The sequence below is a fragment of the Atractosteus spatula genome, chromosome 26 (genome assembly GCF_055471065.1).
Source record: "Atractosteus spatula isolate fAtrSpa1 chromosome 26, fAtrSpa1.hap1, whole genome shotgun sequence".
Taxonomy (NCBI): domain Eukaryota; kingdom Metazoa; phylum Chordata; class Actinopteri; order Semionotiformes; family Lepisosteidae; genus Atractosteus; species Atractosteus spatula.
Window position 1 is genome coordinate 1,606,078 of NC_142731.1, and position 25,992 is coordinate 1,632,069.

Below are 25,992 nucleotides of genomic sequence, written 5' to 3' on the forward strand. Positions count from 1 at the left end.
AAAGGCCTGAAAGTCCTAATGCTTTCAAAACTCGAGCTGCACCCTCAGGCGTGGAGATGACAGCTGTTAACAATCGGACTGTGATTTTCAGCAAACCAGAGGACCTTCCCAGGCAGTCTGATCAGCTGCACGATGCACTGAAGTTCAAGGCGATTGTGTCATTCTACAACTACAAAAAGACTGCAGGAACATAGGCAGAGCAGGAGAAGGTGGTTTAATTTACATTAATGGTTCAGTAGCTACTGTGCAAAAAAAAAATTAAAAATACCTACATGCTTGCATCCACCAGGAGACTTCAACAGATAAGAAAGCCTGCTTTCTAAACTGTCCAAGAGCCTCGTTCTGAGGTTCTGTGTGATGCGGACCCAAGTACAAGTGACACCTTCACAGTCTACTAATGACTCGGTTTCAACAGACTTGACAGCGGCTCAGGGTTGTGGGGTAGAGACAGCCTATCATGGCAAGTAATGATCATTAATGGGCAAGTCAGGGATAGGTGGGACACACCCAGAGCCAATTGTTCTAGAGGCCAGTTAACCTGCAAGGGAGCATGGGAAGAACATACAAACTCCACACGGGCAGCATCCCAGGAAGTGAACCCAAGGCCATGGCTCTGAAAGGCAAAAATGGTCACCACTGCTTCACCATGCCTTAACAGTAACACAGTCAGGCAATATTTCACAAACTCAACAGAGGACAGAGAAATACACAAGGGACTGAGCAAGATAACATTGCTGTTTTTCCCTGGTAGGCAGTTCCCTTTAAGGAGGAATTCAGAATTTCATCTTACAGGTTACCTGACAAATGGAAGTTACAAGCACAAGCCTTCAGTACTACAAAGTTCAATTGAATACCATCTGGTAAGTGACACGACACACACTTACAGCACTTGGCATTAAAAATATTTTTTTGAGCTACACAGAAAACTTTGACAGCAAAGCTTTACTATGTTATCACATTCGGCACTGATTACAAACCTTTCGTTTGCAAGAACCACTTAAGAAGTCCTTGTTGTTGGAGATAAGTGACCATTTTTTGCCATTCAGATTTTAAATGTCACACTGCCAAGAACAGTGAAGAGACAACACTAAGCCAGGTAACAAGCAGTCAGACCACAGCAGCTGTGCAGCCACAGGCAGACCCGCCAACTGCCCTACATGCTGATCTTTTCTCTGTGGTTCCTGTACGTGTCTTTTACAATGGTCATGACAAAAATGTACTATTTTACTGCTTACAAGTCCTTTTCAAGAAATAATGAGAAAAAGCTGGCACTCTCCCCCTGATGTCCCTAATTAAAAAGAATTCAAGCTAAAGTAAGATTGTGTGTATTGCCTGGGCATGCTCTCACCTGAGTTGTGTTTTTGTGGTGCATTTCACCATTTTCAAGGTTTCTGAGCTTATTTTGTGGAAGTCTTTAAAGCCGCAAAAAAAAAGAGGAGAGCAGAAACCAAAACATTGTACTTCTATATTTGAGGGAGATATAAAAGCATGTTTAAAGATTGTCGGAGCTGTGTATCTTTTGTCATGCTGCAATTTGCACAGTGCCTTGCTGGAGAGTTTGCAAAGACTGAAGAACCAGCACTGACTGACTGGGCCCTCACTGGCTTTACTGGAAGCCCATAGGTATCTCGCAGCTCCAAGGAGTCTCTGGTCATGATCAGCTAAAGCTCACACAATTACTCTCTGCTCTGCACGAAGCCTGATCTCAGTGTGTTAAAAGATGTGGCCCAGCCTCAAACCAATGACACCAAGACCACAGGGCTCAGCCTGCTCTCCAAACAAGCACTATTTCTGATTGAGCAACTTGCAAACTCAATAGCAAACATCTGATTACAATTAGTCTTCTAGTCAAACCAGTACAAAGCTGGCATTGGGAATTGGTTCTGGAATTTGAACTGGATGGCGTGTTTGAGGTTTTGGTTATTCCTTGACTCTAGAACACACAAGCCCTGGGTAGATCTGGTTTCTTCACCAGTGCTTAGACCAGTCACACGGTCTCTTCATCCTGATGTACATTCCTATTGAGCTGTTAATAACGTAATTAATTCAGTTATTGACTGAGATCATCTATACTGCCACTTCCATTTTGGCTACTGTGGAAGTAAAACCATCTTCCGGGACTGCGTCTCTAAGAACCACAACTGAGGAGATTGTTTATTATTATTTTAATGATTTCTACCTCAAAAGCAAGCGATTCCTGAGGAACTGAGCTGCAGCCCCAGAACGCGCAGCGGCATATAAGAAAGGAAAAAGACAGAAGCTCTCACTTTTACAACTCAAGAGATCCAACCGGCCTCTTTCCTGCTTTAATTACCACTAGTCATAGCTGTTTGAGGGAATTTTATAGAGCCTGACAGGCTTTTATACTCCTCTCAGCCTGCCATTCCCCTGACATGCTGTAGTTTCCTCGTTTACAGCTGTGACACAAGACTCTCATCTCCCTGCTCCAAGCACTGTGATTTGGCACCTACCAGTTGCATCCCCTAAACTGGGTTAGAAGTGATCTGCGCTTTCAAGTTATTTTTTTCTTACATATTGCTGCCGGAGGTTTTCCCCTAACAATAACTATGTAGTAAGTAAAACCTAAATTTAACAAAGGGGAAGCACTGTGAAAGTGCAAATCTACAGTATATTAATAGCACAATAATTTAGCACAATTCAAGGCAAGCATGAAAGGCTGTGGTCAATAGATTTAAATGACAGAGATCTGATGACAATTACCATTCAAGTGGGGGCTACACACTGGTGTTGGTAGGGGAGTCCCCAATGACCTGTAGAGCACTCTTAATGGAGTGTCCAGAAAAGCAGTCTATAAGTTTAAGGATTATTTATTAATTTATGCATAGTTATTAATGATTCTCAATAAAACTGCTTGTCAAGGATCTGAGATCTTTAAGCAGCCAGTTGAAAGAAGTGCAGGAGCTTGATGGGCTGAATTCATTTTTTTTTTCTGGTATAGTTTCATCTTCACTCTCACAGCCTGCACTGCTGAGGAAATAAGCCAGAAGGCTGAAGCATATATCGGAGAAAAACAGCATAATCAGGAGTGAAGTCTTTACCTGCTCTCATCCTTCAAACTACTGATAGCCACTGACACGGATTTATCTCCAGTTGAAGGAAAATAACCCACACAATCCATCTATAAAGTACAAGCACGAGAAAGAGAGGGAAGGAGAAGGGGAACGTGTCTGTGCAGCTGGAGTGGACATATTTCTGTCCACTTCCTGTGCCCCCTGGAAAAACATGTCACTCAACAAGATGGACACAGAATGCCAACACACAGTAACATACACAGTTGGGCCACGTGAAAATGAGCTACCGAGCCCTCTTCCGCACTCATGAGGCCAGCCCCCAGCCGCCTCCAGATTAGAGGGACTTTTTCCTACTCACCCTCCCCCCAATTTCACTCTTAAAACCGCCTTACTGAGGCATCAGCACTTGGGACTGAAAAGCTCATCGAAAACTCATCCAGCTTGTTGGCGGAGTGGGGCAGGAAGTGGTCAGCACTGCTGCCTCACAGCACTGGGGCTCTGGGTTCAGTTCCAGGACGGCTATCTGTGTGCAGTTTGAATGCTCTCCCCATGTTTGGGTGGGAAACATGAGCATGATGCGAGTGTGGATGCGTCTGTGAGGGTGAGTGGATGGGTGGATTGGAAAAGTGACAACCTCAGAAATACTTAGTAAAATGACAAGACAGGAAGACTTGAGAGCACCTGTACAGAAACAGGAATGTTTCGTTGTACCTTGGTTGGTATTATGCTTCATAGAGCAGCACTGCTATGTCTTAAAATCAAAGATCTTCATTTCCTGGCTTTCACGGGGCTCAAAGATAACCATGGTTCACTTGTCGCTTTCCATATACATTTTAAAACTGTTTGATGACAACAGGTATCACTTTAAAAGAGACACAGGCCCTCTAAAATGCGCTGAGAGCTGGATGAGATCAAATGCTTTTTGATAAGGCATATTTTTTTCAATTCCATTCAGGGTTCAGAAATGTCACTAACAACAAATCTTAAGACAAAATGTTTGAAACCTCAGTTGTGCCCAGTGTGCACATTTTCTCCCACAACTGCTTAGTGGCAGCAACAGAATAAGTGGTGAGACTTTTCCATAGCCCAATGACCAGACAAATCTGATAGTATTTACTTATGAATTCTCCATTGGCAAACAGACATAAGTTCAGTAAACACCATTACAAGGGAAACTTGTGAGAATGACATTGGCTGCATCAGAAACAAATCTTGCATTCCGGCTCACCAAGAAAGCTTTCTCTTCAGTTGTAAATAAGTAAATGAATACTGCTCACTAGAACGTAATGTACCACAGATACTGAAAAATACACAAGTATGTCATTCCAATATTAAATTGCACAATGGCTACCTAAATGACCACATTAAGCATCTGAACAATCTTTAACAGCTAATTAACGAAACTGCTAAAGACAACATCAAGGGGACGATATTATTATTTAAAGCAGACAAGCCGAGTTTATCGACTCAAAGCACATTTTCCCTTCCAAGAACGATGGTGCTTTTGCTTGCTGAGTAATTGTAGAGTGGCTTGTTACCTTACTGTTAAGAGACAAGAAGGTCGTAGCCTAGAGAATACGTTCATTGACATATACGTTAGGTTGACCGCAAGCAGCATCAAAAAGGTGACTATTTACAGTTTGTCTCATGGGAGACGACAAGGCTATGTCGGGACTAGAGTTCTACAGCTCCCCTGACTTGCCACCAGGCTACAAGCTGTCCAAACAAAAGCCTTCTCAGTCATTTGCAGCAGGTCCACTCCAGGTGTTCCCTACCCCGATCATCCCTTTTTCCTGCAGCTGGTCCCTGTCCTGGTATTTGTCGTAGTCCACGTCACAGTCCGAGTCATGGTCCCAGGCCTGGCCCATGTCCTGGTGTCTAGGGCAACCCCACTACTTGTGCTGCACACTAGTCAAGCTCTCTACTTGACTGCAAGTTGCTTGATTGGAGCCTCTGCAAGTTTTGTTTCCTACTCCAGTGTTGGAAATCTGATGAAACTCAATCGTTAAAAGGCCATTAAAAAGAGGGAAGAAGATTCCCGTTTAGGAGAGCAAAGCTCATTACTCGAAGCCGTGGCCCCCTTTCTGACAAAGAGATGAAAATAACGGCTGCCTCATCGTGCACTTCATCAGCTCTCCCGGCAATCAGATGAAGACAAACTCGCCTTTCATTATTTAAAAAACATTAGCAAATGCAACCTTAACGAGCAGCAGATAAAACAGGAAAGCCCAGTCGTAGCCATGGGCAGGGGGTTGCCTGGGAAACTGAAATTAGACTATGCTAATGATGGGACCATTAAGATGCTTAGTGCTGTCAAAGGGCTCGGGGTATGGAGAGACGAGCGCAGTGTGTGGCTGGCGGCCCTGAAAAACTTGTGAGGTTTATTGATACAGCTAACCCACCTCCACACGCACAAAGGTAAATATTCACCCTGCACAGCAAATGTCAAGGCCTGAAAAGGCTACAAGAAACAGCTCCAAGAGGCCTCAAAATAGCCTGTTTGAAAAGTGCCAGTCAGAGCCGCTGACTCTCTAAAGCAATAAGAGCGAAAATGAGGTGGCTGGAAAAACTTCCAGCGCCTCAACTCATTTTGGGAGTTGCTAGGCAACCGGCAACGGTTAAAGAAAGTTTCAAAGCGGCGAGCCGAGCGTGTGCGCAGCCCGCCGCCGCCACGGAGCTGATTAACCGCGCTTCACAGGACAGCGCGCTAATTAAGTCCCCTCTCTTCATCCCCAGGCGCTGCGAGGGCTGTTAGCAGGTACATTCCATCTGAGACGTGCAGGGGCGTCTCTCCCGACCCCCCCGACACTCCGGCTTCCTCCGGATCTCCGTTCCCAACGTGCCGCGCGCTGATCGCGCAGCTTCCTCGCGACTACCGGAGGAGCTGGGATAAAAGTCTTCGGCCGGGTGGCGGCAGCTGCAGTTTACCTCGTCTCCTTTCGTAACACATTTGTTACATTTGTAAGACATTTGTTTTGCTCCAGGAGCATTTGCCCTTGGGGAGGGTTCGTTTGAATATCTACCTGGCTTTCATTTAGAGTTCCCTCTAATTTGCCCTGTTCTCACCACTCCACACCCAACTGCACTATGACCGGCTCCAGGTTTGTTAGCTGCAACACTACCCTGTTACATGCTAATAAGCGCTCTGCAATGCCACCTTAGAGGACATGAAGGAAAACTGCAGTAAAAGCTCTTCTTTGCCAGGGTAAAATGACTGTTATAACTCCGGAACTTAAAATTAATGTTGGGAGGTTGTGCTTTACTTTAAACCAAATGTAAATTATTGAATAGTTAAGCATAACAATTTGAGAACTGAAAAGATGGAAAAGTGGCCATACCTGAAGTTACACGTGTACAGTTCAATCATCAACATATGGCTTTGCAATTGCAGGAATAAGCAAGCACAATCTGAGCCTTAAATCACTTTGTGCACTAAAAAAACAACTGCAACTTGCTAGGATGAACACAAGACTAAAAGAGATACCTCTGTGAAACACATACAGTATATAGTTCAGCAAAGTTTATTACACATAATACATTAGTAAACAGCTTTGGAAGATAAGGGGAAGCAATGATTATGCCTATATATGTACCTTCTGTTTAAAGGGCTGTGTCCTTCATATTACAAAAGCAATTTGTGATGTTAACAAAATTAATTAACCACATTTTACTACCATTAATAAAGAAAAGGCCACTTTACTTCTGTCTTTACAAACCTCCTGAAACCCACTCCTGCACTGTTTGCACGGGATCTTCAGTAACAGAAAGAAGAACCGAGAGCAATTACACATCTGAGCAGCTGTACAATATTCTACAAAAACAGCTGGATCTTTCATGCCCACCTCACTGGTATCCAGAACGTGACACAAGTGGCTTTATTAAAAGAGCTGTCGGTATTTCTGGCTTCATAAACGGATTTTGCGAAAGCAGCTTGTCAAACCCGACATGGATCAGACTGTGGTGCGGAGGTGGCTCGAGCTCGCTTCTCTGCAGGACGTCTTGAGCAGATTCTCTGCAAACCGTGGCAGTGGCCCAGGCAAATCACTGGCCATGCAGCAATGGCTGTGAAATCCCTAGCCACAGCGTGCTTTATGCTGGAGGCGTGCTTTATGCTGGGTATCTCTCGCGATCTGTGGAGGTACTTACTCTTCTGGAGGGGCGGCCTGCTGGTCTTGCCCACAGCGCCTCCTGGTGGCTTCTCTGATAGTGCCGATTGTGGAGTGCCACACTAGCCCTGGTGGAGAGAGAAGACCAGGGTGAGCGGAGTCCCATCAGGTATGGAAAAGATAACGAAATGCTTTACGACTTATGACGAAGGCTTCAGCCTGGAGTTTGTATGTTCTCCCTGTGATCAGGTGGGTTTGCTCTGGGTGCTCTGGTTTCCTCCCACAGTCCAAAGAAAAACTGGTAATTTAATTGGCTACTGGGAAAATTGGCCCTGGTCTGAGTGTGTCTGCCCTGCGATAGACTGGCGTCCCACCCAGGATATATCCTGCCTTGCCCCCGTGTCTCGTGGGATAGACTCCAACTCCCCCATTCCCTGAACTGGAAGAAGTGGTTTAGAAAATGGATGCAAGGAAAACACTGTTGCCATGAAACAGGAGCCTCATATAAAAAAACAAGATGTTATTAGATCTGCTAATATATATGCTGCTGCCTATTTTGCAGGGAATACAGTGAAAGGTGCTTTAATAAGGAGTTTTTAAATTTCGAGAAGATCAAGGGTCTCCATTGCACTGTGCATCTCCCACTCATCTAACTGATGAGTGAGGGTGGGAGAGTACTTTGTGCACTGACATAAGTGCTGTAGTTCTGTTCCTTGTTCTGTATTTGGTGTTACGTGTCAAAACATTAAAGTTAAGAATAACCTCTAAACTTGAGGCCCAGTGATCCTTGAAGGGTGTCCTAAACACCCGTGCAAGGTTTTTTTATGTCATACTAAAGAGGTAATAAGGAATATCAAAATGGAGATGTGACCTTCCTAAAACGTCCACAAACACATCAGAACCTTTCCTAAAGTCACACTCCAACAGGTTGGTGTGCGCTACACAACGAACAGTTAAATTATATCATGTGTTTTCCAGGACAGTTAAAGTAGGCAACATTTCATTTTACAAACAGCACCTATAGATTAGTAAATGCTAAACTCTTGGCTGCTGCTTCAAGTTGCATAAAAGTATAAGGGTGGAGATCCTGTTTTGCTGCATCGCTTCAAAATTTCATTTCAATTCATATTGAAATGCTCATAAAACTCAATCTTCTGAACCAAATTCTTTAGCACATGTTTTTTTAGAACTAGCTTTAATGAAAAATGCTAAGATGATCTCTACACATGTGCATTAATGTGGTGATAAGCCTGAAAGAGATTCAGAGAGGCTTAAAGGAGTAAATGTGAAATTCAGAAAGATCTCCACTGCCCTGTTAATTTCCAGAGTCAGTGTGCAAAAAATGAATGTATTTTCAGCACTTCTGAGGGGGAAAACAAAGGGAAGAGGTTCAAGGATTCATGAAGCAGCGAATTCTGATACACATCTGCCAATTGCTTAGAATACTCAGCAGTAAAAATAATCTGTATTAAAAGACAGAAGTCAAAACACCTGTAAACCATTAGAGTCAGTCTGACACAGATTCAAAACCTGTTTTGTGTATTTTTAACCAATGCACCTCATTTTACAAATTGAGCAATGACTTTTACAAGCATGCTTACTACATTAAGGATCACAGTAGCATGAGATGAGAATCTGAGTCTCTAACTTCTTGTTAACACAGACTAAGATGATCCCTTCCTACTGGAACCCAAACCATAGTTCCTTTAGATAAAAAGATCACCAGTTAGTGCCACAAGCTCGGTAAATCTCAACCAAATCTTTCAGATGAGCAAGCACTGAGGAGCTCAGACAAAAACATTTTTTAAATTCAATCCAGCACACAATGGATCTGTTTTAAAAACATCACTAAATCAAACATGAATGTTGCAAGTCTGAACAACTTACAGAAACTTAAAATCAAAGTAACTTTAAACTTGGTGTGATTTAAAGCAACCTAGCAAACAAAAGATTGTAAGTTATAAAACATACAGGAAATTATAAAAATAGCTATTAAATGCACCTGTGTTTAAAGCAGGCTTGCCTCAACCGAGATCCTGTATTTTTATTGATTTAACAAAATCCCGGTCCGATGGGGGAGGAAACACAGAAGCTATTACAGAACTAATAGACCACATAAACACAAGACAAAGAAAGAAAGTGGGGGAAAAAACCCACTTAAGACAAGGAACACGAGATATCCCATCAGCTGAGCTACTCTATCGATAGCCGTTTCCCTGTGCTGTCCCCGATGTTGTACACTGCTTGCTGGATATTTTCTGCCTTTTGTCCTCACCAGCGTACCATCAGCACAAAACTGAAAACCATCTTCCAAACAAGCTGTCCTGCAGACTGCAGTGACTACTTGACATCGGGCACTGCAGGCAACCTGTTGCTGCACATCCACAACAAAGGCACCATCATTTCGCTGAGGCCAGATGAAGAGAAGGGACAGCAGAGGGTCTCACAGCTTTTAGTTGCAGTGACAGTTCTCGTTTTGACAATGAAGACAGGTAGATAGAAAGGGTAGGATTTTCAGGATTTACATTCCTGTAGACCACTGTAGCACTGTATAAAGCAGGGTACTTCAAAATTAACATCAACAAACATTACATGTGAATTGCTTAATCAGTAATGTATGATTAGCTGCCATAATTATCATTACTGCTTTTGATAGCTAAGTGATTACTGTTCTTCATTTGATATTTTCTTTTTTCCAACTGTACCCATTTCTTAGTTTACGCAGCTCTATAGAGGTTATTAATGTTTCCTTGAAAGAGTACCAAGAAAGTAAGCCTTGAGTTGTTCATTTACCTTGCCACACGTATCAATAGCAACTGGGCAATTAATTTTACTGCAACGAGGTAACCAACAACCCAGATTCGAAATCTTATGAGTAAATGAACAAATCTTTCTCTTGGTAGGTCATCTATCACTGCCTGCATTCCAAACAAAAATCTGTAAAACAAGAAATTTGAGTCTGGTACAGGTACAAACACCCCAAGGTCTGTCAGTGACACAGGGCACAAAGCTATCAACCAAAACCATGCAGAGAATTATTTCTGCAAATTAATCATGTTCATTTCCCAATGGTACAGCAATAAGCTATCAAGAGGTGCTCAATCAATTTGTGTCCTAATTTGCTCTTAGTTTAGTTTACTGCTTGTGGATATAAAATGCAAATTTCTGATCTGCAGTTTATGACGCTTAACAAGAAGATTGCTCATCTCAGTAGACTTAAAGCATTTCACACAAATGATGATCAGCTGTTTGCCACCATAGCTGCTACTTAACAGTCAACACAAATTAAAACCAGGAGGATTAACCAATTAATATTCTGCATTGCGTAGGGTCCAGCTGTGATCAGAAGAGGCCCCTGGTTCACACTACAGCCACCTTCAATGCAGAATGCAGAGATCACTAGGCTGATTCTATACTCTGTCATTACCCACCTTGAACCAGGTTTGGCCAGTAAAAAGCATACAGATATCTAAGGATAGCCAGATTTGTGTACTTTGCATCCCATCAGTGCTGGTACAGTAACAAGGGTTGGGGCAGTGGAGTGAGCAAATTAACAACTATGTTCAAAAACAAGATCCAAAATATTTTTACCTATAAACATCCCTATAGCACAATCTTTAACATCTCTTCAAAAAAACACCTCTAACAAAACAGACCCTGAATGAATTGTTAGATCTATATGAAAATGTACTTTCCAGGTATGCCAGTCTGGATAAAACTGGCATTAATGCCAACATGGGTTTGCGTCCCCACTATCCTCCTGCCACTGTTTTCAAAGCTGCCCAGGAGATAGCACCCTCCTCAGAGCAGAGGCACAGATCAGCGTGAGCCATAATTATTCCTTCTGCCTGTCTCCTGGAATCAGTCATCCTGCTCACACCATGCACAGACCCTGTGCCTCCTCAGGCCCTTTATTAATTGCTCAGTTTTTATTTCTCTGTGATTTGCCTTTCCCTTGGCTTGCGTGCTTGCCCTTATAGGCGCGTTTCTGCTCCAGCGGTCCCTCTGGCTGACAATCTCTGGGAGGGCCTGCTAATGATTGAAGAGAGCTGTGGGGCCTCTCTTTCCCTCTGCCTCGTTCTCTTCTCGTTTCAGGGCAACGCTCACTTGTACTGTACAAAAAGATGCAAACTGTATCAATTCTGCTTTGCTGCTGCTGCGAATAACAGTCCCAGGGAAAAAAAGCACTTTGTAAACCAGCCAAACATGACTGTTGTATTAGTAAGGACTCCTGAAAGGCTTAAACTACAGTGGCCAAATGAAGCTACGTTCCAATCAACTGAGATCACTAGATTGATAAAGATTATGACATATGCCTCAAGATCTAGCTTGCTTAAGTGGGAAGCACACAACTGGCTAAACACTGAAGGGACTGGTTAGGTTTTAAGTCTAGGAGAAGAAGACAGTCTTGTAAATTTGGATCACAGCAGGTATGCTGGGTCTCATCTCAAGGGTTAACCTGGATCTGGAAAACCTCGATGGACCCTGATGACCAGAGTTGGGAAGCCTGTGGCATGAAATCTGTTTGGGGTGATGTCCAACAGTGACCCCAGTGACTGACTAACGTGCAGTGCTTTCAGCGAGGACAGTGTCAGCCATCAGGACATGTGAGCAGCAGAGGAAGGAAGGTGGGTGATAACAAGCTTAATGGAACCTCCCAAAGGAAGCCTCTTCATTCATTCAGAGAGTTCTAGGGCGCGACACTCTGTGAAGCCGAATTCTCTCTGATCTCTCAAGGTCCAGAGCAATGAACTGCAAAGATCGATAAGCAGCTACCAAGAGGACAAGCACAATAGGCTTAACAGCAACCTGCCACTCACGACTCGCAGAACTATTTTAGGAGGACTTGAACCGTAAAACAAAGTAAGAGGCATTTATAACCGCAAAGGCAGATTGCCATTATAACAATAATAGCTGGCTAAACCCAATTCATGTTTGCTGTAAACTTAAGTCAAGGACTTACTAAGTCCTAACTGTGTGATTATAGGGGTAAATTTATTCTGTGTTCTTTTTCCTCTATTATTTCCCCATCCAATATTATGTGTGCTGTGTGGTTTTATGCTGTTTCTCTTTATGCTCTAAAACCATTTCCCCAGGAACAGCTCCTGCAGCTAAGCCAGTTAAGACAAGGCGTCTGTCCAAAACACAGGATGAGCCTGCTGCTCCACTGACCAGTGGCCCCCATCTGAACAGAACGGAAGCTCTCAGGCGGGGCTTCCCAGCTGGCCGAACGCTGCCAGGGCAGAGGAACCCAAAGGCATCCCATGGCTACTCCCTTCAGATGATGTGTCAAGGTCTTCTCTTCTAAAAGCTTCTTTCACATCTTCCACTTCAAGTCCTTATTTGCTTTGAGAAACAAGGTCACCTCTGCTTTATGTTGCATGAGGTATAGACAGGCACAACGGAGCTAGTAGACACAAAGAACTGAAGGTTTATCCAGGAAACAGAGCAGAGGAGGCTCATAATGCAAACAAAAAAAAAAACAATGTGCAACTGCTTCAATTGTTTTTAAAGAACCTGCATTATGAGTCCTTTTACAGAACTAGTCAGCTGACTCCTTTATTTAAATCACATGCGGTGTAAAAGAACATAAAAGATCAGAGATAATGGTAAATAACATAAACAACGGAAAATTAAGCATAGTGGTTTCCCGCAATACTGCATAAAGTAAAGGCAAGGTCAACAGGTAAGCCAATATACAGAGCAAGGTACCACACTGCTGGGGTGATCTGGCCCGGTGCCTGCAAGCCACAATCCAGCATGTGCGATAGGTCACCTTTAAATCATCACTTTGTAAAGACCAGAAAAATATGTGAGTCTTCATCAATTTAGTAAGCTGATCACTTCAATTAAATCAGGAATGAATCAACTGCGATCCTTGAGATCCTTTTATTTGAAATGACCACTAAACTATTGTGCTAGACACCTGCTTAAGTAGTTAAAACAAAATTGCTATGCTCAAGCAATAAATTTAACAAAGGCATCGGTCATCTTCATTTCTTTACTGCAAAAAATTCAAGGCAGTAACTTTAGCCCTAGTGTTAGTCTAATTCCTTTGTGTGTTGTTGGGCCTCTTTCTAAAAGTCTAGGTAGGATAAACTTCTGACCCCATTATATAAAAGCAGATCAAAGAAACATTAGTCCTGGGCTGTTAAAGACTCAATGGGCCATGTCAGTGTAATGGTACATAAAATAGTGTCACAGACATGCCTGGTAGAGCCTGTGGAAGTCAGGAGTGTCTACATTACAACAAGGCAGAGATAAATAGCAGTGCAGCAGAAAGGGCCTGGACAATTTTGCCAATTGATGAGTCGCTCCCAGCTTCAGGGAGGTTATAACCTGGACTGTATTTCAACCGGCCAATGAAATTTTGTTTTTATCCTCTCATCCATAAATTCAATTGAAAGGCTTGACCATAAATTTTTGTCAGAAGTACCTGCTCCTGGCAAAGTCAGTGTGGAGCTATTACTTCAATAGTCAATATGATCACAGTCACTGCCACTGCCTGTAGGATTTGACATCACCTAGCAAACTGATAACAACACATAACATTTTGCTTCTGTTGAGCTTTACAAAGGTAGCTATTTCCAGCAAAAATTGGGCATTCTCCAGAAATATGTGCAGGGATGTGCCATTCTGTCATATCTGTTTCATCCCAGAAGGATCAGTCATGAGTGAGTCAAATATTGTAGTTGGTTCCTAGTAACTTGTGAAGATCCATGTTTGCATCTAATTCAAGAAAATCCACAAAGATCCAATAGATCTCCATGCGTTTTAGTACTCGCGGCAGTGCTGGGCTTCTCTTTTGCATTTTCATTAACAAAATCAGACAACTGATAATATTCTGCTTTTGACAATTTGGTGGAATAGTTTCAGTAACTCTGGCGCTCATGCTCAGTTTTAATCCAAGGTCCCTGGGCATCAGGGCTCATTCAGCACCTCGGACAGAGTCCCCTACTGATCACATAAACCAACTAGTATTTCTGCAGGATTTTTTTTTTCCATGAAAGGGTTTCCTTGCAGAGAGACAGGCATGCAAATAACTCACAACACAAGGCACACACACACTGTTTCTCGCTCTCCAGTGACTCTGTACTCACCCAGATCAAAGCTCCTCAGACATCTGTGTGCCTTCAATCCAGCCACAGATGGGCCAGCTGTGCTTGCTGACTGTCACACTGCGGAGACAGAAACACAATCATAACTCCTCTGGTGCTTTAGGGCTGGGCCATTCCAATACAGCAGGGGCTCTTCCATTCAATCTGCTAAACATTCTTAACATTTAAAGCTAGAGCAATTTTCAATTTAATCTACATTTTAGTTTTTAATTAAGACAAACTATTTGGTTCTTTGATCGCATTAATATTTTAAAGAGAGGAACTAAACACAAAGACTTTTTTTTAATGTTCCATAAATAATACAATGTCAGGACTTCTGACACACCAAGTGCAACAGTTTCTGTACAATGTCAAAAAAACGATACACCCTCCTTTGTGATTCCAATATGATTGTTTGGCTATGAGTTATTTTAATGTCCCTTGTCAAGAGCTGAACTCCCTCACAGATCCTTCACTCCACATCCTTCCACGGAATAAGTATTGTACATTATAAGGAGAACAACTGGGCAGTTTTAAGATTGACAGTAAATCAAGTTTGAACACAAATGATGAACACGACCGCAGAGACAAACAGACTCACTTGGTAATACCTCCAGTCACGTTTTGCATGGGAAATGAACAAGTATTCTCACTGGTATATGCAAAGGTGTATATATATACCACTTCACCATTGTTAAAAGACCACATACCCAGAACCTACTTCTATTTCTCATTTTATTGCAGATTTATTAAAGCCATGGGACCTAAATACTTGCAAAAGAAAACAGGGAATTGAGGATAACTTGCTAATGATAAACTACACAGGTTATAAAACTGTAAATCAGTCGCATTAACCTTAAGCATGCCACCCAGAGAAACACATATAGATGTATGGACACATCCCTCCAAGAAATGATTAACACGGGCTCAGATCAATATAGCTAAGCTAGCACCCTGACTTACAAAATAGGCAAAATAATCTGCAAACTCATTCATGGATCCCTTTGTTAGACTCTAGATAGTGCCAAGTGAGCAGCCAGCAATGCTAAAGACAAACATAGACAAGACTGACGTTTTTAGGGACAGTGAGAATTATAGGCAATTCCATTCCATCACCCCAAAGTGAGCCAGCAGCTGTACAAAGGGACGTTCAGACTAGTAAAACAAAAAAGAAATATCCTACTGCCTATGTTCCTTGGCCGTCTTCTAACATTGGATATAAGCGCTGCCTGCAGCAATCCTTCAAGCACTTTTCAGCACGGTGCAACACTAAATTACCTCCCCTGCAAATTCCTTGGAAAACAGCTGTCCAGATACTTATTTCTACCAGGTCAGTGGGCATTAACCACAGAAAAGAGAGATGCAAACTGGAACAGCTGACAGTCACTTAGAATGCATAATGTGGCATAACAAAAATAATAAGAGTAACACTATTTATAACCTTCAGAAAATTATTTTAAAGAGATGTCAAATCTAAACATAGCTAGAATAATAAAAGACCGAGACACTGACCTGATTACTACAGACAGCTTTTCAGACAAGATGATGCCCTCACCACAGTTTTAAAAATCAGTCCTTCATGTAACAGGTAAGCAGTGGAGGGATGCCAACAGTTATGCATTTGGACGACTTGGTTGTAATTCAGATCCAGGGAACCAAGAACCAAGCCTGCTGTGCATATCCCCCAAAATATTGTCAAAGTTACTAAAAAGAAAAATAGGCGACATGCTGATGCAGTCATTAGCATCATTGCTTTCAAGCGTTGGGGCACTGGTTCCATTACGGACCTAGAGTACTATCTGTGTGGAGTTTGCACGGTTTCCTTGTGTTCACGTGGGTTTCCTCCAGGTGCTCCGGTTTCCTACCTCAGACCAAAGGCATGCCGGTAGGTTAATTGCCTTCTGGTAAAATTGGCCCTGGAGTGAGTGTATAGCTGTGTGTGTGTGTGTGCGTGTGTGTGTGTGCGCGTGTGTGTGTGCGCGTGTGTGTGTGCGCTCTGTGATGGACTGGTGTCCCGCCCAGGGTGTGTCCGCCTTGCATCCGTTGCATGCTGGGCTAGGCTCCAGCTCCCCCGCAAACCCTGAATTTCAAGAAGCGGGTAGAAAATGGATAAGACGGATTAAAAGGAAGATGCCGAAATCTTGAATCTTGAATACTACTCTTTCCAAAAACATAAAGGACAGTTTCATCCATAAGAGCAAATGTTTAACAATATTCCTAGAAAGTCTTTTGCTCAGTCACAACTTAATCACAACTGCAGTGCCAGTGGCGCTCAGTCCGTCCTGCTCTGTGATGCGCATCGATCGGCTTCGGAGCCTCTGAGGTCAGGCCAGCTAGAGAGCGGTGGGTGCTGTCCGTCTGTCTGTCAATTGCCCTACCAGCCGCACCGAGGCTCAGAGCGGAGACCCGTGTGGGAGGAAGGGCCCCCCTCCCCGACCCTCGCCCCCCCACTCAACAAGACAAGCGGCGATGGCGTAATGAGGCCTGACACCAGGAAATGAGGACTGGCCAAAAAACCTGAGAGCTTGTAATCAGATTCAAAATGCTCAGGACTCACACACTGCTCAGCCTGCAAATTGAGCCCATCACTTCACAGCTCCCTCCCTCTCCACTCAGTGCAGAGTCACAGCTCCCCTCTTCGGTAGTTCACCACCGGAACAGTTCGCTGCGAATACTGCACATCCTCGGACACAAGTGATATTCTGGCACTCGACTTAAAAAAAGAGACCTTATTTTTCTGAAGATTTCGATCGCCCTTCTTAATGTACAGCAGTTTAAGACATCTTAGATACAATAAGGAATTATAACATGTATCTGATTGAGCATCAACAATTTGCTCAAAGCCTTTACTACTGCCGTGTACTGCTGTAACTAAGGTGTTGTTTCCTTGGGATAAGAAGTAACACCTGTCCTGGCTCATTGTTATTATTAATAATCCATCCATTTCCTAAGTGCATCTTCCAATTCAGGGTCAGGGGGGAGCCAGTGCCGATCCTAGCAAGCAACAGGCACACGGACACACATGCACACTAATGGGAGAACATACAAACTCCATACAGACAGCACCCCAGACTGGGCCTGAAGGGAACTCCTAGTTCTTATTTCCAGTGCTGACATTGATATACTGTCTATAAACAGCTGGATCGGCTGATTAGGCTCATATGTGTAACATAAAAACAAACCATTTAATTTAATCAGAAAAATATGATGAAATGTCACCGCATGCAACTTCATTTGCATTTCAACAAGAGCCTCAAAAAAAATTATCTGTCCAGCCACAGAAATAGCACATGTTGGCATATTCCGATCGCCATCTCTTTCTTTGGCACTGGGCACAGCAGAACTGTGCTGGGCTGGGCTGGGCTGGGCTGGGCATAAAGGGAGCAGTGAGAAATCACTTATCTTCAATAGGCCCCTTCGGTCTGGAGTAATATCCTTGCAAATAAATGTCAGAAGGGATATCAGGAGTGTCACCCCGTCAGGGAAGCCTTTCAAAAAAACTTACTGTGTTGTGCACTTGCCTAAATTTATTATTAAATTTATTTTAGGATTTAAAGTGAGATTACTCTACTCATCTGCCCTTTTTACTCCAGACTGGAGTACTGGGTTTTTTTTAATACTAAAAGCAACGGCCCCTTGCCTAAGGCAGCAGTGTCACAGCCAGGCTTCAGGAGGCGACGGCTTGATGAGCACCTCGGAGTTTGCGGATTCCCTCTCATTGATTCTGTTTGGCGGCCCTGTATGCCCTGCCCTTTCGGGTCCCGGCTGCGTGGCGCTCATTCCTTACCCGTGCCTGTCGGCGCTGACAAACACGCATCCCGGGATAAACAACCTCAGCCGTTTCTCAAGATGTGCCAATGTTCCGTTCTCCACGGTTCATTACCCCAGGAGCCACTGGGCTACGCCACTGCCCTTGCTCATCTTCCTGCGGAGTCTTTCACAGCACATTACTCTTCGGGGCGCTCTCCGCAACGCCACAGAGCGGAGAATCACCTGGGCAGGCTGCTAGTCCTCGTAAGCACTCGCCATTGGTCCACCTGGGGGTTTTTTCCCCCAGTCATCTCAGAAGTGCCAGCCGCTTGGCCTTTTACACCCCCTACTCTGGGACCACCAATTGCTTAGTCATCCCGGCCGGCAGCTGCAGTCTCACACCGAGCTACAGCAGGAGACTTGCAGCATCACTCACACACGCCTCCTCGGAGACGTGCTGTCGAGCCCAGTGTTTCCTCTCACTCCGGGATTCCCAAACGGCTCAGAAGACGGGCATTGCCAGAGAAGGAAAAAGACTCACTGCACAGCAGGCAGCACTCCGCTCCTACTCTGGCTTTAAGAGCTGGAAGTAATAAATGCATGTCATTTACAGGTAACCTGAAATATACCCGTGCATCCATTTTCTAACTGCTTGATCTAATTCTAATTAAAAAGTAACGGACGCAAGGTGAGACACACCCTGGATGGGACACCAGTCCATCACACACACATACCTGGGCCAATTTTCCCACAGGCAAATTACCTAAAAGTATGTTTTTGGATTGTAGGAGGAAACCAGAACTACCGGAGGAAATCCACAGGAACATACAAACTCCACAAAGACAGCACCCCAGGTTTGGAACTGAACCCAGGGCCCCAGCACTGTGAGGCAGCAATGCTAACCACACCTTAAATAAAAAGCACGTGGATGTGACTTATACACTACAGCATGCAGTTTGCAAGATATGAAAGAACTGTAACTCTGCTGTGGACTGTGAGTAATTTCAGAATTTCACATTAGAGGCACAGATCATGCCCTGTGATAGACAGCACCCCCAGCAGGCCTACGATCTCTCCTGTTCCTAACCTGAAGGAAGCCTTTAACAGAAGAGTCCATGTGGTTGCATCAATAGCCTGGCTCATCCATTTTCAGCAGTTTATCAGCTCGTAAGAGAAGAGAAGTCTGAAGAGAATTTAAGATCAGGAATAAGGCAAGGTGCCTTGTTTACTATTTCTTTTTTTTCCAGATTTGCAGGAGGGGGGAGCTAGCCTGCAGTGAGAAATAAACAGGTAGACAAAGTGAAAGGGACGAAAAAAGGAAGAGATTAAAAAAAGAGAGCAAGAAAAAGACAAATGAGAAAGGCTACAAAACAATTAAAAAGAAGCGAAAGACACAGAAGGGAAGGGAGAAAAAAGAGAGACGGTAAGATAAGAGTTAAAAGAAAAATGAAGTGAGATGTAGATGCCTCTGTGTGCATATTAGAGGAGGGTAAATCACCATCACTACACAGCCTGAATCAAGGCAGCACAATAACTGGCTTGCCAGGGTTACATCAAGCGCTTGACTACTCTTATAAAGAGCCACTAAACCCGGATAACTGTCACAATTAGACCACAACTGTCATCCAGGCTTGTCCGTCCTCAGAGCTGCCCACACACTCCCTGCTCACAGAGCCAGAGCCTGCGCTGGCAGTAATGAGGACTGTTCGTCTTTCACAGTGAACAGGAAGCCATTCTACAGCCGAGTCTGCTGCAATCTACAGCAGAGAGAGGCAGACAAAACCCAAAATGAACTTCGCTGCACCGCAGGAAACAAGAGATCTGATCAAGCACTGGCACCGGCTGCATCTTTCAAGTGACAAATGAAACTGCAGGGAAATTAACAAAAGTAACAAAGCAGCCAACATGCAAAATAAACATTAAAGGAGTGCAGTTAGGTTTGCATGTGCATCACATTGTACTCCTTTCCATTGGAAAGATGGGTGTAGCTTTCTATCTTTGTGCCAATGAACACCAGCTTTGATCATCATCTGAAACCCCTAAAATGAACTACAAATTTGAAAAACTAATTTGACTACCTAATACATGTATTTGCAGCTGATACAACCTGAAATGGATCATCCAACAGACCTGCAACAAGAGTCTTATTGTTTTCCTCAGAAAACTCTAGTGTCAGCATATAGGGCTGATCCAACAGAAGTGCCATGTTCTTCAGCTGAGATATTCAGCAAATATACATGGCAGGAAACACATGGATAACTCTGCAGTAGCAGAATTTGTTTTTGGCAATCTTAGTCTACATGGAAAGTGGATAAGAAAAATTAATAGTTATATTGGTATGCACATGTGGCTGAAAGAACTGAATTTCTCTAATTACAAACTGCCCTATTGCCAAAGTACTAGAAAAATTGTTTATACTCACAATGGAAATCGATGCCACATTTCTCCTTGTGCAATTCAACATGTACGACAAGGACAGCAAAATGATAGAGCGGAGCAGCGCTCTTCTGTTGTCGGCACTTAGGCACAACAATACTGATAATTACATCACCACGGTTGCTGCTTTCAGTGCATCTAGTCATACTTCAGGGGGTCACAGAAAGGAGAACAAAACCATCCATACAGATTTCTCCAAATATTTCAGCAAAGGTGTGTCATTCCAGTTCGATTTGGCTTATACACAAATAAACACAGTACTGCATCTGCATTCTCACTGCAGAAAAGTTGGATTGAGTCAGAACATTCTGTCATTGAATCCCACGGCCCAAGGCTGGCTTAAAAAAAGGCAAACTCCCAAACCTGATTTAATGTTAATGACTTGAAGTACCGTGCAAATGTCACAATCACAAAAAAACAGTCAAGCTTATAAGCTGCTGGAAACATTGCATCCCTGTGTCACTCAGTGGAAGACTGTCAGTGATTATTTCAGTCTGATACAAATGCAGTGAAGTCAATAGTACTTGCACAGTGCTGAATAATCACTCGAGATTCTGCAGAATCCACTTCACACATAACAATCACCCAGCTTGGGCCCAACACCTATGTAGAGTGTAACAGTAGAGTGTAGAGTGTAACAGTAAAATCGCCCGGTGCTGATGTTGCACTCCTCTGTACTTCCCACCTGCACTGGATTCTGGCTCATAGATTTGCAGGGCCTCTGGTTGGCAGCCTGTTCTACACAGGCAGCTCATCCACGCACCACATAAGGGTGTGCTGAAGACAGGGATTACTGAGAGAATTCAACTACACATGGCAACTCGGACATGGCCAGGCTCTGAGGGCGTGAGCTATAAATTAACCAAGGTGAGCTTGGAGATTTTTCCCAATATACCATCAACACCAGGATAGTGACCAGACAAGGCCAGAATCTTCCCCTTGACACAACCTGCAGGAGTGACATGATATGCCTTCATATTATTCATTCAAGCATAAACCAAGCCCAGCTGAGCTTCTGAGGTCTGACAAGACAGGGCTTGGAAGCTTTATACTATATTTACTATAATAGTCAAAGAGAAATTGTGTTAAAATTGTGTACAATTTTGTCACCATGTTGAAAAACATTGTGACACTGTGACTCTAGTGTCAGTCCAAACAAACATCTTCAGCTCAAAGGAATGTCACACACTGAAAGGCTAAAAGCTGAACATCTTTCATCTAGAATAAACACGACTACAGAGAACACGATTCAAGTATTCAAAATCATCAAAGCCACTAACACAATCAGCCCAGATAGGCCAGAAAATAGCATTTGAAGAGTGTATCGTTTTTTTCTGGATGCTTTCTTATATTCATGAAAAGGCAGTGAGGTTTTGGACGGTGAGCATGAGTACTGGCTCTTTAAGTGTTGGTTGTGGTATACACTGTGGGAATTTCCGCAATATCTTCTTTAGCTCTGGTGTGAACGCTCTGGTGTTTCTGCTGGCATAACCCAAGTCATCAATCAACTGCAAAATAAACTGAGGAACTTTTTTCTCTCGTTTCTTCCAGGAGCTAGCAGATACGTCTTCATCAGAATCCGAGAAAGCTGCAGCCACATTATACTGCGAGATTTATCCCGCCGCTGGTCGATGATGCCAATTATGTCAACAAGAACAGAAAAACCATCAGGGTAATACTAAACCAGATATTCCTCCAAGGCCTAGAGCACAGATGATCGTTTAACAGTTCTGATGTAGAGGCTATGGTATTGTTTAGGATTTGTTTTTTTAATCTGGAGTCACTGTAACTGTACCTTGATTTACCACAATGAATGTACAATGTAAAAAACAAACAAGACTCCAGCTGCACAGTAGTAAGATACAAGTTAGATTTTACTAGCTCCAGGCTCTTGTACAAATTGTACTGATGAAACAGAATATCAATATCACTTTAACATCAAATGTCTGCCTATGCACATCAACTCTGCATAATCAAACAAGTTTTAATGATCCAGCACAGAGCGCTGGCCTATGTAAGGGAATGCAGCTCGTAAAACCCGGAAAAGATTAAACTATTGTGCAATGGGAGCCTTCTCCATGAATTATTGTTTAAGTGTTTAATTGTAGCAAGCCACGTGCACATGACTTTGTAATTCTAACAGGTCAGGCATCACAACACACAGATGAAATTAAAGGTCAATGCCCAAGTGGAGTTCTAGACCACAAAATCCCTAAACGTCTCCCCATGTTTCTAAGATATTTGGGGGGGGGGGGGGGAGGGTTCAGCATGTGCTTTTGGAGTTTTACAGGGAAAGTGAGGAGACCTCAACTTTACATGTTTATTAAGTACAAAATAATTGCAATGGATATTCCCATCAAAGCTAAATACTAGAAGTATACCTAATCATTACTGATTTAGTTATATATTATTGTATTGTGCCTTTTATTCCCCGCATATGGTTGGCTTCAACGCTTTTTAACAAGACATGGCCCACTACCTTATTTGGAATAAGTCCCAAATACAGAGAATCTCGGAAACAGCGACCTTTGAAAAGTGGTATTTCCTATTTCTGTTTGCAACTCATTTGATGAATTTCATTGGCTCACTGATGGAGCACTTTACTCGAGGACGGACATCTTGGTAGATGTACTCTCTGGATCAGCTTCTGCCAATCCCTCCCTCTGGGGAAAGAGGGATGAAACGTGTGACCTTTCCATACAGAACACCACTGAAGACGGCATTGTTGCTGGTTATGTTTCCTCTTAGTATTTATTCAGATTTCCTTTTCACAAGACCTGGTTTTGAATGCTTAAAGAGAATGCTAATTGTGAGGGAGAAGCAAAAGCAGAAACAGCAATATCCATTATTATTACTAATGGGGAAGATGATGATTCATTAATAGTGCTTGACCTGACAAAGCAACAATGACTCAAGTCGCTGTGCAGAGAAGATATGCTATGCACCTGCAGCGGTTATTTTCCTGTTTATCGCTTTCCTGAAAGTGATGAAAAGCCACTTCCTGAATTCCATTTGCCTTTTTCTTTAAAGAATATATATGTTCCCCTCTGTTTTTTTTACTTACATATCATCAATTAATATTAATAATAGAGCAGCACAATGGCACAGTTGCTGCTTTGCAGTGCTGGGGCCCTGTGTTCTTTTCCAGACCCGGGGTGCTGTCTGTGTGGAATCTGTATGTTCTCCCTGTTTGCATGGGTTTCCTCCCACAGTCCACAGAAACGGATGTATTGTGATTTGATTATCCATCCGACTTGGAAGACAGCCGAATTGTCCGACACTGTGAGGAAGTGGGGAAAATGAGGAAATGCAAGACAGAACCCTTCGACCCACCTTCAAGCGAGCCCCTCGTCTCTCACACTGCAGCCCCGGCCCAGAGGACCAGCACTGAGTGGAGGAGAGTCGCCGGTCGCACGGCAACACAAACACAGAGCTGCAAGAGCCCTGGGAGGCCAGGGGAGCTGCTGGAGTCACCTGAAAACATTATTCTGGCCAAGATTCAAATGTAAACATTCGGAACTGCTAATATGATACACATGAAAGTCAATGCAGTTAGATATGCACTCTTACCAACATGGGTAAGAAACCATATCGTTAAAAATTGTGGGTTTTATTCTTTAAAGCTCCAACAATGCATAATTTTGAATTCCGTTTTTCCTTTCCTCACAGTAGCTTTGTTGAATGGCTTATTTTGGCACTTCAACAAAAAGAAAAACCAAGCGGTGGTACCTGCAACGCCACAGACTTTTCATGTTAACCCACTGCGAGAGACTGCTGCTTGTAAAAAGGCATCTGAAAGAACTAAACCTCTTCAGCTGGGAACACAGGGGACCTGACAGGCAGAGCACCAGGCGAGCTGGAGAAACCCACGCTGCACAGGCTGGCCTGAACATGAGGAAACCAGAACAACAACTGATCAGAGTGTGTGGCAACGCAAGCATTTGACTCTTCCAAGCTGGCTGATGAAATCCAGAGCCGTCAGGTGTTATTTCAGGTCGTTTGATGAGGACTCGCTGAGTGCTGGATTGAGCGAAAGCTCTTCAGAGGGTAGCTGGGTCCTGCAGGGAACCTGAAGGCTACCGTTTAAAGCCCAAGCTTGGACGTTGCTGCTCCCTGTTTCGGTCAGCAGGGATGTGACCCAGGCATGGATTCCTCTAGCAGCGGTGCAGAACTGACAGGGCTGGGATTAGACCGGCCAGACACTGTAGAGCTTCCAACATGTTGAATGACGAATGGCTCCGCAGGTGGACACTGTGGAGGAGTAAGTTTACATGCCTCAAACTCGAGCGCAAAAGCAACAACTGCCAATTCCAAACATGGCGGATATAGCATATAATTAAAACAATCATCCACGCTTCGGCTGCTTGCCGATCCACGTCACCGATCCCCTGCTGATTACAACACCGCCTGCATCCTGTAGCTGGACACCCAGGATAACGGCGCCCAGGGAATAGACCCCACACCTCGGCGAGCGGGGCACAGCTGCAGCCTCGGTCTTGGCCGGGGCCATGCAGGGCAGGCTGGCGTTTCAGGCTCAGGCCAATCCCTGCAGTTCGCTTCACAAGAGGGACTCATAAAAGGGGGAAATTAACTGCCTGTCAGTCGCTTTTACAGCCATTATAGGAATCTTGCTTCATACAGCTATTTGTCAAATAAGCAATTTGCATCCATGGCTAAACCATTACATTACATAGCATTATGGTGTTCACAGTCATCTATTTTTATACCCATTTTCTACAACTACAGAGCAATACAATAAATGCCATTAAAGGAAGAAACCATAGCTCTAAACCTGAAAGACCAAAAACCCGAGATGTTAATACAATTTCAACACACCCAACAGATACGACACTAATCCTATCCAATTACCTTGACACACAGGAGTGTTTTGTATTCTAACACTATAGTCCACCAACACCCAATGTTAAGGTGCCCCACAAGGAATTATGTTGCAAAAGCCATGCTCCAGACATTGAGTGGGGAAGGACCACTCAAACACTCAGCAAACATTTCCAGCCAACTTAACCTCAGCTACAGGATTCCCTGTTTAACCTGACATGACAGCAATTTTAAGTACTAATTCTAAGGGTTGACTTAGCTTTGTTTTTGGAATCCCCATGTTAAACTGTGTCTACAGGAACGGCCTGCTGAGGTCCCAACTGCAAATTACCCTTTCCCAAAGAGCAATCCTGCTCCTGCAAGCCTGCAGGGTGCTCTGTTTTAATCCCTCATGATCAATAAATGAGGGAACACGTAACTGTGCACTCAGTCAGAATGAAGCAGATACATGCTGAGAGACAGCCTGCAACAGCAGAGGTACTTCTGGGACTGTGGCTTTCGCACAACAGCTCGCCTTTGTTTTCTTGTATGAATACTACGGAACAATAGCAAGTAACTCCAATGGTTATTATAGACTTTGGCGATCCCTGGAAAATGGAGTTTAATGCAATACAAACCATATATGTGGATAGCAAACATGCATTCTATAAGCATCAGTTGGGACTCTAGGAAAGCATAACTCTACTATTCCACCATTGCAAAGAAGGAAACCAGTTTAAAAAGTCAATATAT

General features: G+C 43.5%; 1 protein-coding gene across 3 annotated transcripts in view; it reads right to left on the reverse strand.

Annotated features, from left to right (window-relative positions):
- Positions 1 to 25,992, reverse strand: part of spop (speckle type BTB/POZ protein) — a 124,251-nt gene that overhangs the window by 73,670 nt on the left and 24,589 nt on the right. For 2 of the 3 annotated variants that reach the window (XM_088906328.1, XM_088906329.1), the window contains exons 2-3: positions 14,239 to 14,316; positions 7,179 to 7,266 (exon numbers count right to left, since the gene is read on the reverse strand). The gene's annotated coding sequence lies outside the window, so the exon portion shown is untranslated. Of the gene's footprint in view, positions 1 to 7,178; positions 7,267 to 14,238; positions 14,317 to 19,072; positions 19,091 to 25,992 lie in introns of those variants that run through there. The other variant, XM_088906330.1, reaches the window with a different exon arrangement.